We start from the raw sequence: 13,471 nt of genomic DNA on the forward strand, positions 1-13,471 counted from the left end.
TCCTACTTGTGGCTGGGATGGGGACCCCAGTAGACCGCAACGCATAAACTGGAACTTATAGCTCATTGGATATTTAGAAAGTATTTTTTAAAGTAGCCACGGAAAATATTTTAAATTTTTTTTTGAGGTTTTAGGACTAGTTTCATGAATTGACCAGTTATTCGGATGTTCCAGACCTTCCGGAAGATTTATGTAATGCATAAATGGTCGTGGTCGTGATGTGTTATTTTTGTTTTATTCGGAGTAACGTGACAATCGATTCGCGATATCAAGTTTTTAGAACTATTCCACGAACTCAATTTGTGACTCTATAATATATTTTTGGTGCAGTTTTCGTTTTCTGCCCAGGCATCACACCTAGTTCTAAAAACTTGATACCGCGAATCGATTGTCAAGTTACTCCGAATAAAACATCCGAACCCAAAAATAACACATCACGACCACGACCATTCATGAATTACATAAACCTTCCGGAATTATAATTATCAAATGAATAACGATGTTTGATGTCCTAATGTTCTAATGGTTGTAGGTATAATATCAATTTCTCGTAACTACGACTGTTCATTAGCAACTGGATATTACTATATTATATTTCGTAAAACAAAAGTAATTTCATGAACAATATTCCAACTTTCGTGAAAAAATTTCAAGACCATGGCAGAGTTGCATGAAAGTGAAAATGTTAAGAAATATCTTCTAAATACCACAAGCACGCAAAATAGATCGTAAATAAATTAATATTAATCAAGAAGAAGTTCTCGGGTATATGAATGATATTTTTTTGATTTTGTGAGCTATTTCACGAGTACGAATTGTTAGTCGTGACTAATTTCCAAGGATTCATGAACCAGTTCACAAATTCAAGAATAATTTTTAATGACTTAGGTAACTATTTCATGAGCTTCGAATTTGAAACGAATATCACTCCTAATAAAAGTGCTATGCAGGCGTTACTGAAGGGAAATTAAACAATTATAAAACATAATTTTTGTTCATGGTCCTCTTTCCGTAACGAAAAATGTGTTTCGTTCCAGAATTCATGGCATTTTGTGAACGTAGTTTTTCGTGCCCAAAGAACAGGACATCAATTGACTTGGTCACGGTATTATCTTATACTTCCATTCTAGGGAGAGGGATAAGTGAGATGACTTCCACACTCAATCAAACTAATGTCTTCTTAATGCTAGTTTGCAAGTAGTCATTCTCGTTATTGCTAGTTATAGGTACTGTTCTTGTTTGAGCTACTCTGTATATACCACTTTGCACTCAACCGGAACAGTAAGTTACAAAACTACAAGAACAAACATTGAGTCTACGTTATTTAAATTGAATATTTAAATTTAAAATTTATTTTCGCTAATGTGTTTGCAAATTGGTAGAACAAAAACCACATAATCTTCATGTATGTCACAAATTCTAGGCCACGATCGAGTTCCAGTCAAATACGATAGATGCTCCGCATTCCACTTCACCACCAATAATCCTATATACATTTTAAAAAATTACATAGTTTATGCTTTTCTTCTGACTTAATTTTAACTAAATTTGATATTAGATCATCCGGCTCATTTCGAAATACCTCGTCGCGTGCTACGTACACATAACTCACACAAAAAACTCCCAATAACAGGGCGATAATGAATGGCTTCGTTAATCTTTATTTTCTTCCGTAAGCTAAATAATTCAGCATTATGTGGATATCAGAAAAAAAAAAAAGGAACCCAATATACCGGGCCCGATTTTCCGGTGCATTTTTATTTTTTATATATTCTATCATCAACTTGAATAAGTTTTACAATGTTATAAAACTGCCCCTCAACAGCAGTATGTTAACAAAAAAATCCCATTTTTATTATCAGATCAATGGCCGTTCAACCGGAAAAATGAAGCGCATAAAACTCCTCGTGACCTCGAGTGAGAAACCGGAAAATTGTAACAATATTCTCGTTTCATTACCTTTTGTCCTCTCGTGATGGAATCCTTTCTCCCTTCGATTTCCGGCTCGCACACATACAGACATGACTCGCAAAATACGCTCTGCCGAGGGATATTTAAACTCTATTCAGCCTGATCCGTGCTGTCGAGAGAGTCAACTGTAGAGATACGAACATCCGCTTTACTGCTGCGGCCGCTTTTCGTAGGTTGTTATTCGATATCGTTGGCGATGACGAGGACGATGATGACATTATGAACAGTGCCCGTGCAATCGTTGGTGGCCATTGGTCAAGTGCCGTGTCTCGAGAAGGACTTACGGGTGCTCACGGGTTAATCAAAAATGCAATCAATATATTTACAGCTTATTGGATTCACCAGTATTAACAAAAGGGCGCAAATGTTTGTACTCACAATATCCCGCGGTACTTCGATTTTACGACTCGGAAATAGTCCACATCGTGAGGTACTCGTAAAATAGGGCAGTATTTTCCACTAGAGCCACCACCACCACCACCAAAAGACGGAAGCACTCAAATACCGGCCACTCGAACAGGACCAGCCCAAACCGATATTTGCCAAACTGCTGAAGCACTTAGAATACGGTGCAGCAATCGGATCTGAAACGAAGCTCTCCAATAAGTGCATTCGCTAGGAAAAACCGAGTTGACTAATTGGATCGTAAGCTAGGTAATTTACCGCGATTTACCGAAACATAGCCAGAATCGGACGGCTGCTGCTAGTGATTTATTGCTGATTGTGTACTTGGTAATTAAGTTTTAGGAAGAATGTGAAGTGTGAGCTTGAGAAAATTAAGTATTTGCCGTAAGAATTGAAACATGTTCGAACGTTGGTGCTACGCTAACAAAATCGTGTTGAAAGGATTTTAATTTACTTAATGGGGATTTACACAAATATACATTTCATACCTTCTCAATTATGGACACGCAGGATACGTTGACTCTTTGATCAGTGCAGTGCGTCTCCATGAAAATACGATATTTTTATAGCATCTATCAAGAACGAGAATCTCACAAAACTAATGGTTTTGACGACAATATAAGGGCGTTTCAACAATGTAGTACAAAGATAGTTTTGATTAATTAGGCGTAATCAATTTTTTTTGGCTATCCTTAGCTGAATCGTATCAGCAATACATTGCGTAACTGTAATCCAAATTCAGTAACGGTATAGTTCCCAACTGTGTCCCTTGAAAAAACGGATAAGTAGCTTAACATGTTCTACTTCGTAGATATAATCGGAAAACTTGTGACTTCTTTATGTGTGTGACCAATAGAAGGTGAACCCAGGCATACACCGTTTCCATTAGACAAAAAAAACTTTCATTTGTGCTACCTACTTGGTATTACTTTCCGTCCGCCCCTTATAACAGGGCTCAATTTCGCAAAACTTTTCCCGGATATTATTACCCGTATTGCTGCTACAGTGTCACAGTGCTCTTGTTTCCTCAATCGCAAGAAAAAATAAACAAACATAAATTCAATAAACACTTTTTCTCCCAAATCACCATACAGTGCACAGCTTAAAACTTTCCCACTTTCGGGCAGCCAATCGTGCCACCAAATGGCATTTGTGCCGTACCAAAATAAACAATGATAATAAAAGTCCGATAGCATTAAAGCTTCCGACCGAACGATGGCTCCTCTGTCCAACCGGTGTGGAACACGGAGACTGGTTTCCCAACAACAAAAAACATTTTGGTGTGAAAGCTTTTGGATATTTTTTCTCCGTTTCCAACACGATGACCGTCCAATAAGACATAAACATTGAGTTATAGTGTAATGAATTAGGATAGAGGCTTCTGAGAGCATGCTTCCGTCGGAGACCTATCCCGGGATCCGTTGTATATTTTACAAAGGTTTGCAAATTGCAAAAGAATGCAAATATTAGGCAAAAACAAGCGTCGTAAAGATTGCGAACAATGACATCTGTTGCTGCCGTTGTTTTGTGTACGTAAGATACTAGAATGTAGATTTTAGTACAAGTTTTTGTTTACCCAGCAATGAGGGTAACATGTCTAAAAGAGCGAATTCATTTTAGGAGAAAGCAGAGAATTGCTCATTTAGGCTAGTAGAAAGTTTATTGTAGGATAGCACACGGTATTTGTACCAAAATATGTTAATCTGATTCAAGATTTAATCCATTTCGACAGATAAAGTATGGTCCTTTTAGAATCTAGACATATTATTCATTCTATTTCGTTGTTTCTAGTGATCGGGCTTGATGTTTTTGGCAACGAATTGTTTTGAAAGCACACGTATTTAAGTGGCGAAAGAGTTGTTTCGATACGAGTAGTATACAAGGGGTTGCACTTATATTCTCTAGAAATCCAAAATCAGGGTAACCCAAAAGTTCAAGTTATCAGGGTAACCCAAAGTTAAATAAGGTCGAATATCTGTGTTTCAGATTTCACAAAAGTTTTGAGTCAGTTCGGTCCTAATCAGTATAAATTACAATATTTCTCGACAAACCTTTTTTTCTTTTTTTAGCTGTACTGGGTGATAATCGGTTCGTCCGGAATTTCCTTCGAAGCTGAATTTTGACAGTTGTCCTTTGAGCCCTAATCATATGTTTGTCGAGATTTTGATTTAGTGTCACGCTGTTAGGTACTGAAGAGGAAAATTCGAAACACAAAAAATTTAGTTTAAAAAGATGGGTGGGTAATCTCTGTGATATAACCGTAGTGTCGTGACTACACTGAAACCCATTCGACGATGAAAAATAACAAAACAAATTGTTGTTTTCCTAATTAGTTGATTTCAACAGATAAATATAGAATGTTACAAAGTTTTCCTATAAATTTGCGAGATTATCAAATACTAGTTCAGTCTATCTTCTGACCTCACCCAAAGCAGAAGCAAAAAAATCGCTACGCTATAGCAGGCTATAGGCACCATTGAATCAAGCCAGCTTTTGTTCTACATTGTATCGTTGTCCCCGGCTGCGGAGTGAAATGAGTTTGCCAAATGAAACAAAACTGCCCGTGTTACGGGATAACATAATTTCGATCGAATTTTGATAAAATTCGTGTTAGACCCACAGTTCAGGATGTGGAACAGTTAGTTAAGGTTAAAATGGAGCTTAATTTCGCTGAAGTTAGGTACATTCAGTTGCATCACGTTAAAAACTGTGTTTTGATCACATTTATAAGTTTATTACTGGCAGAGAACTTCATTGCAAAGAACAACATGCAACACGAGGTCGAATTTAATAACACCAGAATCAAGATCCCCGTGCATATGGAAAACGACATGGTGGATGATCTGTGATTTGGCCCCGCGCACTAGGGAAAATTACATCAAACGAATCATGTCGCAATAGGGAGCAGTAGAATCTTTTACAAATGACACTTGGAGAAATTTTATCAACGGCATTCCCAACGGCGTTCGTATTGTGAGGATGCGAGTGACTAAACCAATACCTTCTTACATGAATATCGAATGCAAATCACCAAAGGATGGCGTGACCTATAAGCAAACAACGCTACCCTAGTAACAATTGTGGTTTTATGATAGTTTTATAAGCACTGATAAAACTTAGCACGCTATAAAACTTCAATTGTTACTTGGGTTACACATATCCCGGGCAGACCCCAACATGCTAATTCTGTAACCATACAGCCCACTACGGAAAAACATGCGCCAAAAAAATTAGTCAAAATCCATCTACTACAACCAACATGCCTAACAAGCTGCCACCGACACCTTCAGATAAGCCAAAAACAACGATCAAATTAACCAATAATGCAGGTACAACGACCACGACAACCGCTCCCAAACCAACAACTAGCATCGCCAATAAAGAAGAAAATACCGATGAAGACGGATATACAACAGCGACCTGTAAGTACAAGAAACAAATAAGAACCTTTGATCGTGAACAACAAGAAAGCAGTACCGATGATGACATGGACGGGAACGATAACGCGAGAGAAGGCAGACTGAATGACTCCCAAGCGGCTTCACCGCCAAGGAAAAGGATCTCAGCAAACTGCGTCAACAAGATCTGACAGATCAGTCTATTTTCAACCATCAAAGGCATCGGTCACGATACTCAATCTGCTCCTGCTTCTGTCCGAGCCAGTACAAAGCGAACGAAAAGAAAAACAGTTACTTGTGCGCATTGTCTGAAGAATAAAGGATACCGTTATTTTTATTCTTGCATGATCTATCAAGATGACTGAGTCTCATCAACAAAACGTGATTATTCGGCCTAACACAGTGGCCATTGACTTCAGGCCTTTTCGCATAAGACCAAGTATTCGTGACGTGGAACATCTGCTGAAGGTGAAAATGCAGCTTCGGTTTTCAGAAGTCGCCTCCATACAGCTTGAACACGTCAGGCATGCGGTGCTGATAACCTTCAACAAATTCGCCCAGGCGAAAAAAATCATTTCGCGGAACAACTTAAAACACGTGCTTGTTTGTGACAACGCTGAAATCAAGATCCCTATATACATGGATAAAGCGAATATTGAAGTTAAATTACATGATTTATCTCCACTTACTTGCAAAGTGGCTATTAAAAGATTCATGTCGCATTTCGGAGCAGTGGAATCTATTACGGAGGACACATGGAGAAACTACTTCCCAGGTATTTCAAATGCTGTCTTTGTGGTGAGAATGCGGGTAGATCAACCCATTCCCTCCTATCTTACCCTGCAGTACAACACAGAAGAGGGTGATACCATTACACAGCGAACTCTTTGTACATATCAAGGACAAACTAATACGTGCCAGTTCTGTGAACAAACGGCACACTACGGACAACCATGCCCAGAAACCGCTGAGGAAAGCTCACCTGCAGAAAGAAATGCCAACACCCAAGCTCCAATATCTTCACCTGAACTGCAAACGGTTGCCAAATTTGTGGCCGCTGTTCAGGCAATAATGACAACTGTAAAAGCTGCGTCAAGTACTTCAAACTTAACAACTAATACCACCAGTGAAGAAACTACCACCAAGGATGGAGTTTTCACATTCGTGACCCGCAAGGGCAAGAAGCCAGGAAGAACATCTGATCGCGAGTATCAAGGCAGCAATCAAAATGCTGATACGGGCGTAAACGACAACGAGAGAGACATGGATAACCCCGAAATTGGCGAGAGAAGGAACATCTTCCCGACGCGAAAAAAGATCTCCGCTCGCAATAGCAAGTTGCGCGCACGGGATCTTACAGGCTCAAAACTAAAATTTATTATTTTTATTTTTTACTTCTTGTAAATATATAAAAGACCCATGGCTCCTCTAAGCTAACGCATTGAGCCGTGTCAAATAAACGAATAAAAAAAAGATCTGACAGATAGAGAATCTTAATTACTTTTTATTTTTACTTATTGTAAAAAAATTAAAAGCCGTTTTAAATAAATATTTAGATTAAAAAATAATACTAGTTATTGAAAATTATTATTGGTTTTGATTCAAGACGCACATCACACGAAAAGACAGCAAACTAGCCAAAATGCACACCTTACCGAAATCAATCAAAGTAGAGAGAACTACTATGTTCATTAGACTGCCCAGAAAAATAATGAATTTTTGAAAACTCAATCGGCCCACCCCTGAGTCGATTCCTAGTCCGACCAGAAGTACTTGTTCCAAATTTGAAGCAAATCGGATAAATCTAGCTACCGGACCAACGTATCTGAAGTTTGTATGGGATTTTTCGACAATTTACATTTTCATCGCTAGGTGGCACTATGTATACAGTGCCACCTAGCGGTGAAATTGGCCTTTGTAAGTGAAAATAAGAAAGATAATTTAATTGACTACAACTTTGTCGAAGACTGCTTGTAAATCCGACTTTGTTAAAATATGTTATTAAACTTTGAGCGAATTGATGTCTGAGTCAGTTTTGCATGGGACCTAGCAGTGCAAGGTTGTGTATGAGTACTCGAATTTTAAGAACTAAACCTTTTTTGTGAAATAATAGTTTGATTTAGCTGAATAGTTTGTTCAGAAGAATTGTAGTACAAATAACGAGTTATGTTTTGGTTAGAAAATTTTAGTTCGAGCTGTAACCATGTAGAGGGTGCCAACGCTAACTTTTCATAGAAGAGAGAAAGAATTTAAAAATGTTAGGAAGAATTACTGAAAAATACCTTTCCTATAACTTTGTAGGACACACCTAACGTTGAAAAGATATTGATGGCGCCCTCTATGCGGTAACATGTGGAACTAAAATGTTTTAACCTAAACATGACTCGTAGTAATTACTATATTTCTTCTAAACATGCTATTGGGCTAATACTTGCCATTAATTCACATTAGTAATATTTAGTTCGTGTACTAATACACAACCATACACAGCTAGGCCCCATGCAAAGCTGACTCAGACATCACTTCGCTAAAAGTTTAATAACTTATTTTAACATCGGATTGACTAGCAGCCTTCGGCAAAGTTGTAGACACATAAATTATCTTTTTTATTATTTTCACAGCTTTATTTTAACATACATAATACGATGCATACAATGCCATCTAGCGGATCGTTTTTTTTTGCAAATCATCTATATCTCTACTGGAAGTAACGAGGGACAAATAAACTCTATTGAGTTTTAATGTTTTGATATAGCATTTTTAATTGCTACGTCTGGCTGCCTGTTTTTCCCCGGTCAAAAGTTATTACTTTTAAAAATTTGCTAAATAACTTCAAAGGAATCAGGAATCAGTAGCGTCTGGCTCAAATGGCACGTTCCCCATGTTGATCGGATATTTGTGCCTTGCCAAAAATCATCTTCTCAGCATTTCCTGAGGGGAAGGATTGGGGAAGTGGTAAGGTTAGGAGTAAGGAAAATAACGTCACAGAACAATTAAAACAGATCATTCTGGGATGCTGAACGATTTGCAGGTGCTACAATAGCAGTAATAAACTTGCAACCCCCGGGGGATTTAGAATTTTTATTTAAGCAGTAAGCGGATATATCAACACTCCCGAGGGGATATTGAGATAACAGAACGATAACACCCCCGAAGAGATATTGTCATTCAAATAGGGCTAAAACTATAGCTCTTTACCATACTTGGTTAGGAACAATAACATATCCTTCATTTTCAGCTCTCTGTGCATAGGTTCATCTATGTACAGAGAATCAAAAATCCGGATACGTAATTGCATTACTACAGGGCAATTGCATACCAAATGATATGATGCTCCGTAATCGGATTCACAAAGATCAACGAAAAGAATAAGGATAAGTGACGATGGGCAAGCTGTGGAGCCTCCGACGCTAGAAGAGGTGAAAAAGGCAATCAAAGAGCTGAAAAACTGTAAGGCTGCTGGAAAGGACGAGCTCCCGACCGAACTTTTCAAACACGCTAATGAGCAGCTGCACGATATACTTCACCGTACTCTTTTGAAGGTATGGGAAGAAAAACTACCTGCTGACTGGCTATTATCGAGGAATATCGCTCCTCAATTCGGCGCACAAAATTATGTCACGTATTCTGTTCAACAGATTGAGACCGTTGGAGGAGTCTTTCGTCGGCGAATACCAAGATGGTTTTCGTGAAGACCGATCAACAACGGATCAAATATTTACCCTGCGACAGATCCTAGATAAATTCCGGGAATACAACTTGCAGACACACCATCTGTTTATTGATTTCAAAGCGGCGTACGATTCAGTAAAAAGAAACGAGTTATGGCAGATAATGGTAGAACATTGTTTTCCGACGATACTGATTGGGCTGATTCGTGCAACGCTAGATGGATCGAAATCATGTGTTCGGGTTGCGGATGAGATTTCGACGTCCTTCGTAACCTTAGACGGATTGAAGACGGGTGATGCGCTGTCAAACTTGCTGTTCAACATCAACATCTTGAAGGTACCATTAGGAGAGCAGGCGTGCAAAGGAACGGTACCATCGTCACTCGGTCGCATATGCTCCTAGGATTTGCGGACGATATTGGTATCATTGGAATCGACTGCCGAGCCGTGGAAAAGGCATTCGTATCTTTTAAAAGGGAGACAGAATGAATTGGTCTCACAATCAACACAAGCAAGACGAAGTACACGATAGCTGGAAGAATACGTGGGTCCAATAGTGATTTTGGTGGTGAAGTGGTGTTAGGTGGTGATAAATTTGAAGTGGTGGAAGAATTTGTGTACCTTGGAACTCTAGTGACGTGCGTGATGTTACCCGCGAGGTGAAAAGGCGTCTTGCAGCTGCAAATAGGGCTTTTTACGGACTTCGCAGCCAGCTGAAGTCCCGTAGTTTGCAGACGAAGACAAAATTCGTGTTGTACAAGACATTGATAGTTCCGGCTGTTTTGTACGGCCATGAAACGTGGACGTGAAAGGAAGTTGATCTTAGAGCGCTCGGTGTCTTCGAACGTAAGGTGCTGCGAACAATACTCGGCGGTAAAGAAGAAAATGGCATCTGGCGGCGTCGCATGAATCAAGAGTTATACCAAGTATATAAAGGAGTGGATCTTGTCAAGCTAATAAAAAACGGCAGGCTATCTATCTGTATCTATCTATACATATAAAAGTCAATGTTTGTATGTATATGATTTATGGACTCCCAAACGGTTTAACCGATTTCCATAAAAATTTGTACATAGTAGGCATTTGTAATGGAGCGTGTTTGTGCGTTATTGGTTGGGGATTATCTGCCCGCCAGATGGCGCTTTGGAACAAATTGTGTTTTCCTCCTATTTCGTTGAAAGTCGCAGCAACGCGCAATGGGTATTAGCTAGTTATTCATGAAAAGCAACCGAGTTAACTGCTCCATTGTTCTGGCTTTTTAATATGTTGTTGTAATCTGGAGTTCCCCAAAATATGGAAAAAATCTTTGTTAGTGCCTAAATATAAATCTGGCAAAAATCTGACGTACGTAATCTTTGTGAAATAGCCATAATCTCCTGCATTCCGAAACTTTTTGAATCAATCATTAACGAAAAAATATTTCTTCAAATAAAAAACAGAATTACTAACCTCCAGTATCCTTCAACGGTCGTTCGACCTCAACAAACTTACTAGAATTTATTAACTACTCACTGATTGCAATGGACAATGAAAACTACGTGGAGGCACTTTATACAGACTTTAGTGAAGCATTTGATCGTATAGACATTTCAATGTTACTTTATAAATTGAAGAAGATCGCATTAAGCCTTGGCTACTAACATGGTTAGAACCATATCCCTCCGACCGTCAGCAAATAGCTAAATTTAAAGGAAAGCAATCTAAACCAATTAAAGTCACCTAAAAAGTTCCACAAGGCTCCTTTAAGGCCCTCTGTTATTTATTTTATACGTGAACGATATCTCCTTCATTCACCAAAAACTCAAAATATTAATTTATGCGGACAATATGGAACTTGGAGATAAGAAACGCCGTGGATATTAATACATTTCAAAACGAAATACAAATTTTCCATACGTGGTGTCAAAAAATTCACTTACAACTGAACGTAAAAAAATGTTATTCAATAACCTTTAGTTGAAAACGACAAACACCGAATGTCAAGATTAACCTTAGGAAATCAGATTGTAGTAAAATGTGAATGAATTAGGGATTTAGGAGTTATATTAGATTCTAAGTTAAATTTTATTGATCATTATAACACAATTATTCACAAAGCTAACAACATGCTCAGTTTTATAAAACGCTTTAGCTATCATTTTGAAGATCCTCATACAATAAAACATATATTGCATATGTTAGGTCGATATTGGAATATTGCAGTATTATTTGGTGCCCTTCTTCAAGCAGACATGAAGAACGAATAGAATCGGTACAAAAACAGTTTTTATTATTTGCCCTTCGTAAACTAGGATGGACAGCATTCCCTCTGCCATCTTATGAAGCACGCTGCCCAGCTATCAATATACAAACATTAAGGGAGCGTCGCGAATTTTCAATGTTTTTGTTCCCTAATAATGCCGTTTTGCATCGTGTCGATTCAGCTGAAATTTCATCCAAATTGAACTTGCACCCTCACGACAGCTACGAAATCGAAGTATATTTTCAATAACTCCTTTTCGCACAAATTATGCAAAATATAGCCCCATAAATCGAATGATGCCAATTTATTATCACTATTGCGACTCAATTGATTTTGCAATGTCTAAACTGAAACTAAAACAATATTTTATACACAAAAGAAATTCTAACGCGTAGAGGATGATTTTGTAAAAGCCGAAATTGCTTCATTTATATTAAATTTACGGAATATACACATTAAGGAGGAACTGTAGTCTACATCGATTGACGAAATAAATAAATAAATAAATAAAGGAAATTATTAGGAAATGGGAAAAACTGAGAAAATGTACTGGAAATGACTGTACAGAGTATGATGGAGGGCGCCGAACTCAAATGCCGAGAATTTTACTCAAATTCGTCCTTACTCATTTACTTATATTTTATTAGAAAAATGTAAGAACATGATTCGGAGCGTGACAAACTCATCCTATAGTTTAACCGACGTTTGCAAACTGAAATGAATACATATACTAAATTACTGTAAAAGTTTAGTTTTAATTCAATAACTAAAGCCGCTTTACCAATAAATCTAAAGTTTCGTAATAATTATCCATTCAGCCTTTATTTTCCCCTTCAGTAAATGATCCACCTCGAGTAGCTGGTCGTGCAAATCTACTGTCATCGAAAAATACTACTGACTTGGCACTTATCCAGAGTTACAATTATTTATTTTGAGATTCACTCAATTCGACAGATCACCACCACAATATCCTTTGTTCGTCAGAGAACAAACTATATCTCAGTGAGCGTTCCATGTTTTTCGCTTTGCGCTGAGGCAGGCGGAAAAAGAAACTGGTTCTGAGTATTGTGACCGTTGTGTTCGGCATTTGAGAGTAACTGACAGATTAAGACTGACAAAATTATTGTGTTTTCCTGCAAGATTCATCATCAGTCAATCTTCCCAACTATTCATGCGTCAGATAAATCAGTAGGGATTTTATTAGAAACAACCGATATTTGGCCTCGAACGCGGCCGTAGGTAAAATGAAATTCGTTCCTCTTTAAAGCTTACCCAAAGCACGGGAATCTGAAACAATAGCATATGCCGTAGTCCGTAGCTTCTAAATTCATTCATTTCCAGGCTGTAGATAAATTTTGATTGAAAATTTTAAAATCGTGTGAAATTTTCATTGGTGTTAGATACTTCATCTATTTATTGTTTTGCTAATTTTTCTGAATGTAACGATCCATACGAAGATGAATGATAGACTCCGGTTAGCTAAAAAATCAGACGATGCTTAGTTTCATTACCTTCAGAAAAATTTAAATTCATCGGGTGGTTAATATTCAATATATACGATATCGGTACATACCAACGTCATAGTAAAACCCAACTGAAAATATCTCATGACTTTGATTATATCACCCAGTACAGCCCTACGGAAACACCAACAAAAACTAATAAAACTCCTGATGATGCTATGATCGCGACGTGCCATCGCTACACACGATTTCCGCATTTTCCGTAGGTTCATCTTGTCACGGAAAACACCGAAATAAATCACACCTGCGTGTGTTATTAAC

This window comes from Topomyia yanbarensis, chromosome 3 (assembly GCF_030247195.1).
Source record: "Topomyia yanbarensis strain Yona2022 chromosome 3, ASM3024719v1, whole genome shotgun sequence".
NCBI lineage: Eukaryota > Metazoa > Arthropoda > Insecta > Diptera > Culicidae > Topomyia > Topomyia yanbarensis.